Below are 14,806 nucleotides of genomic sequence, written 5' to 3' on the forward strand. Positions count from 1 at the left end.
ATTTGAAAATATTGAACATTGTGCTTTTTGGTAGTTATGGTGAATGGAGTATTTGGTTGTTATGACAACATTGTCATTTTGCAGGTGAAGGGTGAAGGTTGGTGATTTTGAACTTATATTGAATTTGTCTTTAAACTTTACATTTTCTAATAATTATTTTAAGTTGTGTGTTTTGCCTTTGATTGAACTCTGAGATCTAATTTTTTTGTGCCAAGGTTTCCACCAAATGAGTGAAAATTAGAGGAGACAATGGACACCCTTGGCGCATGCCATTTGTTATGTGAAATCTCTTAGATTGCATGCTGTCAGTATATACTTGTGCTGATGGGGTAATGTATAGGGCCATACATTTTTGTAACTTAAACCACATGGTTAAGAACGGTTGAGCCTTTAAACATATTCAAGCTTGTGCTTTTTGGGAGTTATGGTAAATTGTGAATTTGGTTTTTATGACAACATTGTCATTTTTGCAGGTGAAGGGTGAAGGTTGGTGATTTCAAATTTATATTTGTTTTGTTTTTAACCTTTAAATTTTCTAATAATTTTTGTAAGTTCTGTGTTTTGCCTTTGATTGAACGCTGAGATCTAATATTTTGTGCCAACGATTCCGTCAAATTAGTGAAGATTAGAAACAATGGACACCCTTGGTGCGTGCCATTTGTTATGAGAAATCTCTTAGATAGCATGGCTTCAGTATATACTTTTGCTGATGGGGTAGTGTATAGGGCCACGTGTTTTTGTCTCTTAAACCAAATGGTTACAAATGGTTGACCTATTTGAACATAATGAAGGTTGTGCTTTTTGGTAGTTATGGTGAATGGAGAATTTGGTTGTTATGACAACATTGTACTTTTTGCAGGTGAAGGATGAAGGCTGGTGACTTTGAACTTATATTGAATTTGTCTTTAAACTTTACATTTTCTAATAATTCTTTTAAGTTGTGTGTTTTGCCTTTGATTCAAGCTTGTGCTTTTTGGGAGTTATGGTAAATGGTGAATTTGGTTTTTATGACAACATTGTCATTTTTTGCAGGTGAAGGGTGAAGGTTGGTGATTTTGAATTTATATTGGTTTTGTTTTTAACCTTTAAATTTTCTAATAATTTTTGTAAGTTCTGTGTTTTGCCTTAGATTGAATGCTGAGATCTAATATTTTGTGCCAACGGTTCCATCAAATTAGTAAAGATTAGAGACAATGGACACCCTTGGTGCATGCCATTTGTTATGAGAAATCTCTTAGATAGCATGGCTTCAGTATATACTTTTGCTGATGGGGTAGTGTATAGGGCCACGTGTTTTTGTCTCTTAAACCAAATGGTTACAAATGGTTGAGCTATTTGAACATATTAAATGTTGTGCTTTTTGGTAGTTATGGTGAATGGAGAATTTGGTTGTTATGAATTACATTGTAATTTTTGCAGTTATCGGGGGGTGACTTTGAACTTATATTGAATTGTCTTTAAACTTAACATTTTCTAATAATTATTTTAAGTTGTGTGTTTTGCCTTTGATTGAACACTGAGATCTAATTTTTTTGTTTTCACCAAATGAGTGAAAATTAGAGGAGACAATGGACACCTTTGGTGCATGCCATTTGTTATGTGAAATCTCTTAGATAGCATGCCGTCTGTATATACTTGTGCTGATGGGGTAGTGTATAGGGCCATACATTTTTGTTTAAACCACATGGTTAAGATTGGTTGAGTCTTTAAACATATTCAAGCTTGTGCTTTTTGGGAGTTATGGTGAGTGGTGAATTTAATTTTATGAAAGCTTTGTCTTTTGCGGGCAAAGGTCGAAGGTTGGTGTTTTTGAATCTATACTGACTTTGTTTTGAACTTATTCATTTTCTAATCATTTTTGTAAGTTAAACCCCAAGGAACTCAAGGGGCAACCTCTTCATTACTGTAGGCCACCCTTGGCCTCAGTTTGTTGTTGTGTCTGCATAAAGATTACGAGGACCACACCAAACGATGGTGAGTTATTTAACTATAATTTAATCATTTCTTACTCTCCTCTCTTTTTTCTTTTTATTATTGAGTTGACTTTTTGAGAGTTATGTCTCTGCCTCTTGATTACAGAATAAATTTGGAGAGCCTACTGTATTAAATGTTGAGATAAATATGTTGTTTTTCTTTTTAAATCCTTGCATACAAGCCATATACACAATTACCTTTTTTGGCTTTTACTAGCAGCATAACAGCGGTTGCAAAATTTATAAATGCATATTCTGCTAAAAAATAATCCCCACATTTGAGTCAAAGATGAGCCCTACCTGCACACTGGAAGCCATTTTTGTATTGTAGGCCCAACCATTCATCGGCCTCCTGCTATGAAATTTTAATTCTCTCCTTGCCCTTGTGGAGCTGCAAAGGTTAAAGAGAAAATGTCGTTTATAATACATTCAACTTCTACTATGAAAAAAAAAAAAAACATAAATTATTACAGCAAAGGGATAACCCATGTGTCTGGGGATTTACAGTGTATAACTATTTGTCAGAGCTCCTAATTCACTGATTGGAGAATACAAAACAAACATATTTACCGGCTCTACAAACATTTTAAGGAGTTAAATACAAAAAAAAAAATATATAGAAAACGGGGTTATGTGGGGAACAAATGTTGGAGAAGCAAATTATAGATGTTGAGAAATTATTTGAAGAAAGCGACTTGAAAAAGAAAATCCCAGTGGATATCTACAGATCTTAAATCTATGTGTAGAAAACATCAGGGAATTAGATTTTTCTCTTCCATTCAAACGAAGCAGCCAAGATGTGACCTCACCTGGCTGATAAAAGTGCTCATTTCAGGTTAATCACACATCAACTGCAAATCATGTCTTGTGCAATTTCTACATAAGTAGTAATATGCACTCTGCTATTTATATACAGAGCTCTGGGTATACATTCATTGGAATTTCCAGCATACATACTGTGCTCAGTACAAATATTACTAAATGACATAGAAGTCTAAAATTCCATTATTCTGATTACAATGCACATCAACCTATTATATGTATGAATAAATATATAGGGTTAACAGCATTCCATTATTATCACATATTGCTTGTTTTTGCACTTAGTAAGTATTTTGTAATGGAAAGTAAAAAAAAATGTCCACAAAATGGTCCTGGAGGCAGTCCTCAAGGATTATGACATCATTCAGCATATCATACTGCCAGAAATATATATGAAGAGATATACAGAAAAGAAAAAAAAAATATATATATATATATACACATATATACACACACACACATACATAAAATAGATAGATAAATACAATCATGACATGAACCATCAAACCTTTTCAATACAAGACTGCAAGAAGCAAAGTTCTATTTCTCAAGTGCAGTAACCCATAGCAAATAATTCAGAATTCTTCTTCCAATTACGTGGCTCCAGCATAGTGAGTTCTAATTGGCTGCTATGGGTTACTGCACTTAAGAATTGACTCATTATTATTAGCACTTTATTCCTTGCACTCTATTGAATTATGGTTGCATGTTTTACTAGCAATCAGTCAACCTAGGAGGAATGGTGAATATTTATCACTAAATGCATTTTTCTTATTTCCTACCTACAGAGATAAGTGACATTAACTGTATTATTACCACTTTTTCCATCAAGTTTGGGAAAACCTGACTACACAATTAGAAATGAGAGACAATTAGATCTGTCCCCACTGACAAAGAGGGGCACAATGAGGTTGATTTACTAAAGTCAAAAAGACTGTGCACTTTGCAAAGTGCAGTTGCTCCAGAGCTTAGTAAACGAGGTAAAGCTTCACTTTGCAAAGAATACCCAATCACGTGCAAGGAAAATAAAATTACTGCATTTTTGCTTGCACATGATTGGAGGATGGAAGTCAGCAGAGCTTCTGCTCATTTACTAAACTCCAGAACAACTACTTTTGCAGAGTGCAGCCGCACTTTCCAAAGTGCACAGTCTCTTTGCCTTTAGTAAATCAGCCCCAATGTGATTCCCCTCATTACATACAAGTAGCCCAGTTTCTATATCAGTGATGGTGAACCTTGGCACCCCAGATGTTTTGGAACTACATTTCCCATGATGCTCATGCACTCATCTGGGGTGCCAAGGTTCACCATCACTGTTCTATATCTTTAACCCCTTTAATAGGGCAGACAGTGTTCAAACCTAGCTTACAACTGATAATGGGATCTGCCAGCAGAATACAACAGACATTATGGTAAACATTAACTCCAGCATCCAGGAAAAAAACAAGTAAAAGGTAAGCAGCCATTTTTTTTTAAGTTATGCAATGTGACGGGAACATGTAACAAATATAAAGTAGATAATATCCTAATTTGGCTACAAAAGTGGAAATATTCTTGGCTGGTGAAAAATATAACCCCTTTAGTAAATGTTCTTCCCAGGCTCCAATCCTCTCTTGTTATATATACCTATGTCTAGTATATCTCCACCTCCAAGAATCAGTAACTGAGTTAGGCTCTGGTGTAGAAGCTCCTATTGGGGATGATCTCAAAAAAAAAAAAAAAAAAGACAAATAACGTATCGTACATGGTGTACATTTCTATCTTTGAGCAAGGTCAAGAACAATATGTCACAGAATTGTAGAACAGGGAAATATATTTGCTTTATACAGGTGCTAAAGATATCTACCCACTATGACCTTGTGTTCAAACAATGAACAGAACAGGAACAGGTCACAACAGGATTTACCATCATTTTTAACAAACATGTTGGTAAATGATATTTCAGGGAAGATATATAAAATATTTTTGTACTTTTTCTGCTATTGTATAAGAGGAACACCCAATAAACTCTTAAGGATCACTGTTAAATCAATACAAATACGTAGTAAGAAACAAAGGAAGACTAGCAACATTCTGGGTCTATCACATGTATCACCCAGCCAGATACTACCTTGGAGACACATAGGAATCATTGGGGTTATTTACTAAAACTGGAGAGTGCAAGATCTGGTGTGAGTCCGCATGGTAGCCAATCAGCTTCTAACTTCAGCTTGTTCTATTAAGCTTTGACAAAAAACCTGGAAGCCAATTGGTTTCTATGCAGAGCTGAACCAGATTTTGCACTCTCCAGTTTAACTAAATCAATCCCTCTGTAATTATTCTGCCTAATACACAGTGAGAAAAGAAGGTGTAAAGTGATTGTAAAGTCTTGTTTTTTTTTTTAAATAAAAAAACAAATATTTTATACTTTATATTTTATACTTGCTCTGTGCAGTGGATTTGCACAGAGCAGCCCCCGATTTTCCTCTTTAGGGTCCTTTTTCGGCGCTCCTGGCCCCTCCCCCCTGCTGAGTGCCTCCACAGCAAGAAGCTTGCTATGGGGGCTCCCGAGCCGCAGCTCCGTGTTTCCATTCAGACACGGACCTGCCTCCTCTCTTTCCTCATTGGCTCACTGAGTTTGATTGACAGCAGTGGGAGCCAATAGGGCCCGCTGCTGTCTCAGCCAATCAGGAGGGAGAGTCCCGAAAAGCCTGAGTCTTTCGTGCAACATCTCTGGATCAAGATGGGCTCAAGTAAATATCAGGGGGGGCTGAGGGGGCTGCTGCACACAGAAGGATTTTTATCTTAATGCATAGAATGCATGAGGATAAAAAGAAAAAAACCTTCTGCCTTTACAACCACTTTAAGTTTTAAAAAAAAAAAAAAAAATCTAAAAGAGAAAAGTACCCCTAACACAACAAAGGAAAAATACCTGGAAAATCAGATCTCTTATACCATGTCAGTAAACCATTGTTTTATCAGTTTAAGGAAAAATACAAATGGGTAATCTCCACTATCCTGACCAGATGTTTGACGCAAGCTCGGGTCATAATCTACAGCAACATTAAACCTAAAAACAAAAATGTAATACATTGCAGTTTACCAATCCTTAGATATGCTAGCTGCATTTTGCTTTAGTATTTATTTCCCTTGATTTTGACCCAGTGATCCAGCCAGTAACACCGTTCTTGCCTTAGTGTGTCTCCACTCTGAATGGAGGAGCAATGGAGCCACCCTTGGACAGCAGTATTGTCAGCCTGGGGAGAGGGTAATGTTAGAACCGCCAGAAAATGTAGATGGCTATGACTAACAAAGTAAAAGTAAACTCTAGCTAACATTTTTTAAGCATTTTCTTTCTTTTTGGGTTAAAGATTTTTACATAAATAAATAAAAGTTGATTGGTGTAAGCACCCTATCAGTGCCTCTTTTGCTGGACAGCTTGGTCTGGCAAAGAAAGTTGAAGTTTAACAGACCTACTGGTCGGAGTACCAGGAAAAATAAAGGGGGAGAAAGCCTATAAAAAGGAAACAAAATGCAACCACCACATTTGACAACTTGCAAGTTGCAATGTATTTTTTTTAACTTTCAAACTCTTTTATTAAATTTAAACAATAAAGAGTACAATCAACATATGATTGTAATATTGTAATAGAAAGTAACAAACAGTCTCGTCTGTGAAAAATTACTATCAAATGGCATATCAAAAACAGTCAACTGGAAAAGGCAGGATACTTAAGTGGGGTACACACTAGTAGAAAATCTGCCGAAAATTCCCACCCGATGTGAAATCGTCCGATTTTCGCCTAGTGTGTACACAACTTTCAGCAGCCGATGCCGACATTTTCAACAAAAAAAAACAAGGGGACAAACACCAAAATTTTTTTCGTCCGTCCCCAGACGACCGATTTTCGTTTAATGTGTATGCAGTACGTCTGTGAAAAATTGGATACAAAAGACCGCGCATGATCTGAAGTTGCTGACAACCCGAAAAGTCTAGGAACAAATGTGCCCAAAAAAAAGAAAAATCGGACGAGAAATTTCGTGAACATTTATGCTCTGTCGACTAAAAACGGTAATGAACGCTGAGAAGACAGAGAAAAATCGGAGGATATTTCGTCCGATTTTCGTCAAGTGTGTTCGGCCCTTTAGAGTCCCCTCCAAGAGGAACAGATTGGGGAGAACCCCTGAAACCCCCAGATATATATACTGTATTTTCTGGCATATAAGACTACTTTTGAACCTCAAAAAAATCTCTCAAAAATGGGGGGTCGTCTTATATGCCGAGTATAATATCTCCAAGGTAACCTAAGTATAAGTATTACCGGTAGATGAAACTTAGGGGGGTCGTCTTATACGCCCAGTCGTCTTATACGTCGGAAAATACGGTATATATATTTTTTTATTAATTTTTGGGTTTAATACTGCCTACACTCATCAGAAAATCTGAAACAAAAAAATGTTTAAAGCAAGTAAATATAACCTGCCTTCCTATCTCCTTACTAATGCTAGCAGTATAAGAATAAAAAATAGTTAAGGTTGGTTGAGAGAGCTTAGTTCTACTTTAATAACACTAATTAAATATCACCAGTAAGCAAAAACCTATAGCAATTCACAGAAGCATGCTCACATTAGACCATTATAAGCTGCTGCGAGCAAACTTCTGATTGGCTGATCTGTGTTAATTTATACCATTGCTCTTTGCACCTTGTTATTCAATCAGATGAGTCTACAAGAATCCTTAAAGAATTACAGGACCGCTTGTATTCACTAACTAATGATCACTCTTCGTTTCTCCCTTCATTAATGGATTGTCATGGGCTGAGTGACTTTGTCAAGAGGAGGAAAAGAAAGTGTCAACTCACATTCCTCTTAGTGTGTTAACAGAATGAAAGGTGAGAAGAGTTCTTAAATACCTGTCTTCAAATTTGTCACCTGCAGCTCTGGCATGGATTCTGCTTCCCCCATGACTTTCTATTCTGTAGGTGTGGCTGGAACAGTTAAACAGGACTGCTAAATTTGGAGACCTCTGACAGTTTTAGACAATCTGTGAAACAAAGGTGTTTTTTTTAACACATCTTAACGAAAACCTCTCGGGAACACAGACTTCTATGGCACCCTCAGAAATATCAGTAAATAATACCCTCCCTTTACAGAGAATGAGCCACATATAGACCTAAGGCAATATTCTCCAGATCTGTAGCCAATTCCTCAGCTGTATAAAAGGAAGTGTTCCATAAACACAAAGAAGTTGATTTATTAAAGAGGAAGGGACCATTTACTTTGGAAAGTGAATGTTCACCACAAGATGTAGCTTTGTTCTCTTCAATTGTCCAATCAAGCAAAGAAGAAAAATCTTTTTTTTTTCAAAATTTCCCTGCATGTGATTGGGCATTGAAAGTGAATGCAGCTTCTTTTTTTTACTATCCCCGGAGGAACATTGATTTTTCAAAGTGGATATTCACTTTGTTAAAGCGGTAGTAAACTCAGTTTTTTCACTTGTACCTACAGGTAAGCTTTTCTTAAGGCTTACCTGTAGGCAGGGCCGTCTTTAACACAGGGCAAAAGGGGCAGCTGCCTTAGGCCCAGTCATTGTTGTGGGGCCCAAAGCAGCTGCCCCTTGAGTCCACACTGCCCGTAAATAGTTGATAAGTGGGTTCAGGAGAGCTCAAGAAAATGTTTGCCCAGGGTCCAATCAAAATTAAAGACAGCCCTGCCTGTAGGAACAGTGAATATATTCTAATTGTGCATCGTTTAGGAAATATTCACATCAGCTGTAGTCAATTATGATATTGTGCATGCACACTGAGCATGCCCTGAATGCAGAAAGTATTGTACCGCAATTGTAAATCCTGTGCCCGTGTGCGGGAGTAACGCCATCGCAGCCCAGCCATTCAAAGGGCCAGAGAGTGCGAACCCAGATGGAAGTCAGGGCCAAGATAGAAGCTCCAGCAGCAGTGGATGGTGGGCATCCTTTGACTTGTAAAGCTGGCCATAAATGGTTTTCGAATCTCAGCCGGTTCAGCGGGGACCAACCAAGATTCATACCATATATGGGCAGGCTGATTGAATCTATCAATTGATCGATTAATAACATGTTGGATTTTTTTTAAGCAATCATTGCCAGTGGCTATGGCCACTATCAATAATCCCTGTGTTCTCCTGGCAGGGATGGCTCCCCCCTCCCTCCCCCCTCCGGGAGAGCACAATAGCTCCGCAGAAGGGCTTCCCCCATTAACACTGACTCCTGTGGTTGCAGGAAAGAAAATGACACCATCTATGGCAGGCTTAAGTCTGTCATAATGTGCTAGCATGCACACTATATATATTTTTTTCTGAGTTTACTCTTGCTTTTAGTGAACAGTCTCTCTACCTTTAGTAAATCAATTCCAAAGGCTTCCTTTGCAGAGCCTATTGTACATTCATATGATAAGCTTGAGATGGTGCTACCATGCCAGATAACATGGGAACCATGCTTCAAAGTAGAGGGATATACATATGTATAGAGTACAATCTTTCAATAAATCAAGATAACTTGCAAAAAAAAAAAAAAATCATTCATTAAAAAAAATAAATTAAGTAATTAAATACATTTTTCTGGCAACATTGGTCCTTTTTTAAACATTTTGCTACCAAATAACCCTATAAAGTTTCAGAGATAATCAGTAATGTTGACATAGATGTTCCTTCAGACAATTGTTGTATATCTATAAACTATAGATAGATATAAAGGTGTCTGTGTGTGTGTGTGTGTGTGCGTGTGTGTAAATACACACATATGTACTAATAACTATTAATATTTACGGATGGGGGCATTTGTGTGATGCTTAATTTGGTTACACTTAAGCCCCCTTGTGTGTAATTTCATTTTACCTAATTATAGCTAGAGTGGTATTATGGCGTGGGAAAGCCCTATTTGGGATTTTCACAAATCATCTTTCTCCTTGAACCAAAACCAATTAGCCTGTGCCAAGGCCCCAGCATTTAAGAAATTGCCCTCTTTTCAAGTCCACAGTTTCAATTGCTGAGAGCAGCTTGGAAGTGAATGAGTCTATCCCACTTAAAGCTCCCCTTTAGAATGACTAAGGTTATAGAACACAGGCCATCTTTATAGAGCTCAACATGCCCTGAATGATGTAGTCCACTGACCCAAGACTTCAGCTTCATGTATCTACTGAAGCCAAAACAAATTTAGCAAACAAAGCCCCACAATCAGGCAATCAAGTACCAGGACTCCATGCCCCTCCTATTTTGCAAAGCAATCTTCCTAATAACATAGTGCAGATGCTGCTGATGATCCATAAAACCAACCTACAGAATGGATTCAGACCAATAGGATTCATGAACTATTTCACTCAAGAGCTTCAAAATAGTTAAAAGTTAAGCCAGGCCTTGTTCACAGTTGAGGACCATGACAAAAAAAAAATCATGTTGCACCTTTAATTTGTGCCCCGCGTGTTGGTCCCAGCAATTCACAGGATTATTGCTCCAGAGTTGGATTAGTAACGCTTGTAAATGTGGTTTAATTCTAATTACTCATGCTCTGCAACGCCCAGCCATTACCTGGGAGGCTCCCCTGAGCAATCTGCTGGAGCATTTCTGGTGCTAATCAGAGCTCCATGTGCTCTGGACAAAACTGAGAACTACTTACCAACCATAACTGGATTGTATCCTATATTGCCACTGCAAGTCATAACTGCCAAGAGTACTCATGATTCTATTTTAAACACCATTATTTTATTCTAGTCTACCTACAGGAAGCTGCCTACTACCTACAGTAAGTCAGTAAGAAACTCCTCCCACAGTCCTCCCAGTGAGGCGAGAAAGATGCGTTCCGCGCGGGTGTGGCCGGTGGATGCGCTTTTAAAACCACAAACGTTAAAAAAAGGAATTAAAATAAAGCTTCAGGGGATTCCCACAACTATAACCCTGACCCTAATCTAAAATTCAATTGCTGGACAATATGTAAAAATAAGATATATAAACGTTACCACAAACCAAAAGGTGGAATACTAATTGGAACACACATCATTCAGTAAATCTAGGCTGGTTCTTGTGCATGCTTCAAAAAAATTTGGGCTGTGGTGCCATTATGGAAGATGAAATTCTGCAGAGCACCAATTGAATTAGTTTTTTTTAGATATCTAGGAAAAACTGAATGAAATGCATTCCTGTGATTGGGGATGTAATAGTTTAGACTATTATATCTATACCTAAATAAATGCACATAAAGATGATAAACAAAGCAATGGATGTAAATATAGATGTTGATGAACAGAACAGACCAGTGTAATGAACACACACACACACACATATATATATATATATATATATATATGTTTATGTTATATTATGTTTATGTATATATGTGTATGTATATATATATATATATATATATATATATATATATATATATATATATATATATATATATATATATATATATATATATATATATATACATAATAAGCATGCAGGCTTCTACAGCTGTTTTCTTTATACATCTATTCTATAGCATATTTCTCCTTCCTATGAGTACTATTCATATATCAGCTTTATTTTCTATATATCTATCGACTATTCCCCCTTGTATGAATACAATGCATACATTAGCTCTGATTTCTATGCATCCATAGTATGTTTACTCTCTTATGAGTACCATACATAAATCAGCTCGGCTCCCTATACATCTATAGCATATTTTCTCTTTTATGAGCACCATGCATATTAGTTCTGTTTTCTGTAAGTCTATAGTATATTTACTGTGTTATGAGTGTCATATAACAGCTCTGTGTCTTATACAGCTACAGCCAATTATATTCTTACCATGCATACATTAGCTCTATTACCCATACATAGATAGCATATTTCCCCTTTTATAAGTATTTTTTATCTAGTATATTTCCCCTTTTAGGCATATCATATATCTATAGTCAATATTGCCCTATTATATATACATCAGCTCTGTTTCCTAAAAATAAAAAAAATAATTATATATATATATATATAGAGATAGATAGATAGATAGATAGATAGATAGATAGATAGATAGATAGATAGATAGATAGATAGATAGATAGATAGATAGATAGATAGATAGATAGATAGATAGATAGATAGATAGAGATATCATACTTCCTCTCTTATGAACACCATGCATATATCAGCTCTGTCTCCTATACATCTATAGTTATTTCCCCTATTATGAATACCACACATTAGCACTATTTCCCATACATTAATAGTATATATTCTCTCTTATAAGTACCATGCATACTTTAGCTATTTTTCAATACAGCTCAAATACATTTCCCCTCTTACCATGCATACAACAGCTCTGTGTCTTATACATCTGTAATATATTTCCCTTTTAGGCATACCATTCATCTATAGTCAATATTGCCCAATTGTGATCAGCCCTGTTTTTTTTACACATCTTCAGCATATTGCCTTTCTTATGAGTGCTATGCATTCAACAGCTCTGTGCCTTTTAAATCTGTAGCATATTCCCCTCTTATGAGTACCACACATACATCAGCTCTGATATATATATATATATGTATATATATATATATATATATATATATATATATATATATATATATATATATATATATATATATAATCATATCATATGTCTTCTCTATCTACACTATACATACATCAGCTCTGTTTCCCCCATTAGGAGCACCATGCATACAACAGCTTGGTGTCTTATACATCTGTAGCATATTTTCTCCCTTAGGCATACCATACATCTATGGTGAATCTTGCCCTCTTATGAGTACCCTACACACATCCTGTTTTCTATATGTCAATAGCATATGCCCCCTCCTATGAGCACCATACATACATACATCAGCTCAGTGTTTTTGGCATCTAGCTCATTTTCCCCTCTAAGGCATACCATACTTGTATGGTCCATCTTGTCCTCTTATGAGTGATCTACATACCTGAGCTCTGTTTTTTATACATCTATAGCAAATGCCCCCTCTTATGAGTATCATGCAAACATCAGCTTTGTGTCCCATATATCTATAGCAGATTTCCCCTCTTATGAGTATTGTGCATACATCAACCCTAGGCCACAATCTCATCTAGAAGCAAAGTTGTTAGTTAATAAAATCAGAATGCTGTTTGTCCCATGGCATGAAGGCATTCTGATAGTAGAAGGGGTTGGGTGTAGCCATGAAGCCCACACAGCTTCCTCTGTATTTCCCTGATGATCAGACAAAGCGCAGTTTGACTACAAATAGCAGCTAAATGTGGCAGAAGAAAGCATGGGCGCGCTGTATTTGGTGTTGCCATGGAAACTGCATGCAGATTTCACAAATACTTTTTCATATTTATTTGCAAGATCTTGAGATGGCAATCCCATCCCCTCCCAGTTGTCGAATGCATTGTGATAAGAAGATATGTGATAAGGCAACTTGGAAAAGGGCCTAATCATTATTGTGCGAATGTTAAATTGCAGAACTACCCCCCAGAAATCTTAAAATACACTCTCTCCATCTTTCTTTATTTCTGCTTCACTTCACTCTTCAAAGAGATCCCTATCCCTTCTGAGCAGGAGCAAACAAAGCTGCCATGGCCCATGGAAATGAACAAATTAGGAAGTCTTTGAGATGACTGGAAGGCTTCATAGTAAGGTGGTCATTTTAAAAAAGCTACCTAATCTATCTAAGACATATATATATATATATATATATATATAGTCTTTACAGCAGACACTGTTGGTCCTTTTGTAGAAGCAATCATCAAATTATTACAACATGTGTGTAAATGAAAGATTAACCAATGGGTGTACTGAAAGAATGGGCTTACCTTTGTTGTATCTCAGATGAATGTAATGTCATCATGTATCTTATGGTCTTCTCTTCTTTATGACGTCATGGAAGTTATTCCTACTTTCGGTTATCTAGCTTTATGACGGCTGATTTACACTCATACAGCTAGATAACCAAAGATAGAAACAAACTCCCCAACTTTCCACTAGCCTGAATGCCACCATTTCACCAAAGCCAGCATCTGCCAGGAGGAGAGGAAAAAAAAAAAAAGAAGGTCCATTAGAAGTGAGTAGGCCCTGGTGGTCAGAGTAATCTGCTCATCATGTAAGTCAAGGAACCTGGGCGGCTCTTTTCTACTGGAGGAAGCATGCCATACGCTGCTCTACACTGATGATGGGAGCCAGTGAGCTCTCTGCCACCTATCTCTAATAATAACAGGCTGGATGGAAGTATGACATCACTCTGGAGGGCCCAATGGGAACACAGATATTTAAATTTCCCCAACTTCCCGCTCTTTTACCCAAAGATCTACCACTCTATGGAATATGCAGAAATAAACTTCATGCTGCATTAATTGACAGGGACAGCATCCCATATATACACAACAATCCAGGTAATGGCTATAGACAGAAAACAGCCTGTCCTAGTTCTATATATATATAACTATGATGACTATTTTCTGTCTATAACCATTACATAAAAACATGTATATATTTATTAAAAATAAATGAGATATATATATATATTTATATTTATATATAATTTTTTCTATGAATATATTTTTTCCATAGAATCATATTTTCCATAGAACACATCTACACACATACACACATATATATATATATATATATATATTTATGTGTGTATGTATGTATATATGTATATATATATATATATATATATATATATATATATATATATATATATATATATATATATATATATACATATATATATATATATTTATATATATTTATAATATACATATATATATATATATATATATATATATATATATATATATATATATATATATATATATATACATATATATATATATATATATATATATATATATATATATATATATATAATATATACATATATATGTATATATATATATATATATATATTTATTTATCTTACATTATACATTTGGGGATAAAAAAAATGATATTTTCCCTTTAAATGCCCTTTGACAGCAGAACAGAGGCTCTGCATTATACTAGCAATGAGTGCCCAGCAAAT

At 35.9% G+C, this 14,806-nt stretch overlaps 1 long non-coding RNA gene across 7 annotated transcripts in view; it reads right to left on the bottom strand.

Annotated features, from left to right (window-relative positions):
• LOC309553740 overlaps positions 1-14,806 on the bottom strand; it is a 132,930-nt gene that overhangs the window by 99,586 nt on the left and 18,538 nt on the right. For 3 of the 7 annotated variants that reach the window (XR_014225184.1, XR_014225186.1, XR_014225187.1), the window contains exons 2-3: positions 4,422-4,499; positions 2,274-2,364 (exon numbers count right to left, since the gene is read on the bottom strand). This is a non-coding gene — a long non-coding RNA (uncharacterized lncRNA). Of the gene's footprint in view, positions 1-2,273; positions 2,365-4,421; positions 4,500-7,546; positions 7,601-7,687; positions 7,709-10,422; positions 10,444-13,595; positions 13,800-14,806 lie in introns of those variants that run through there. The other 4 variants (XR_014225190.1, XR_014225185.1, XR_014225188.1 and 1 more) reach the window with 4 other exon arrangements.

This window comes from Pelophylax lessonae, assembly GCF_965119305.1.
Source record: "Pelophylax lessonae genome assembly, chromosome: 4".
NCBI lineage: Eukaryota > Metazoa > Chordata > Amphibia > Anura > Ranidae > Pelophylax > Pelophylax lessonae.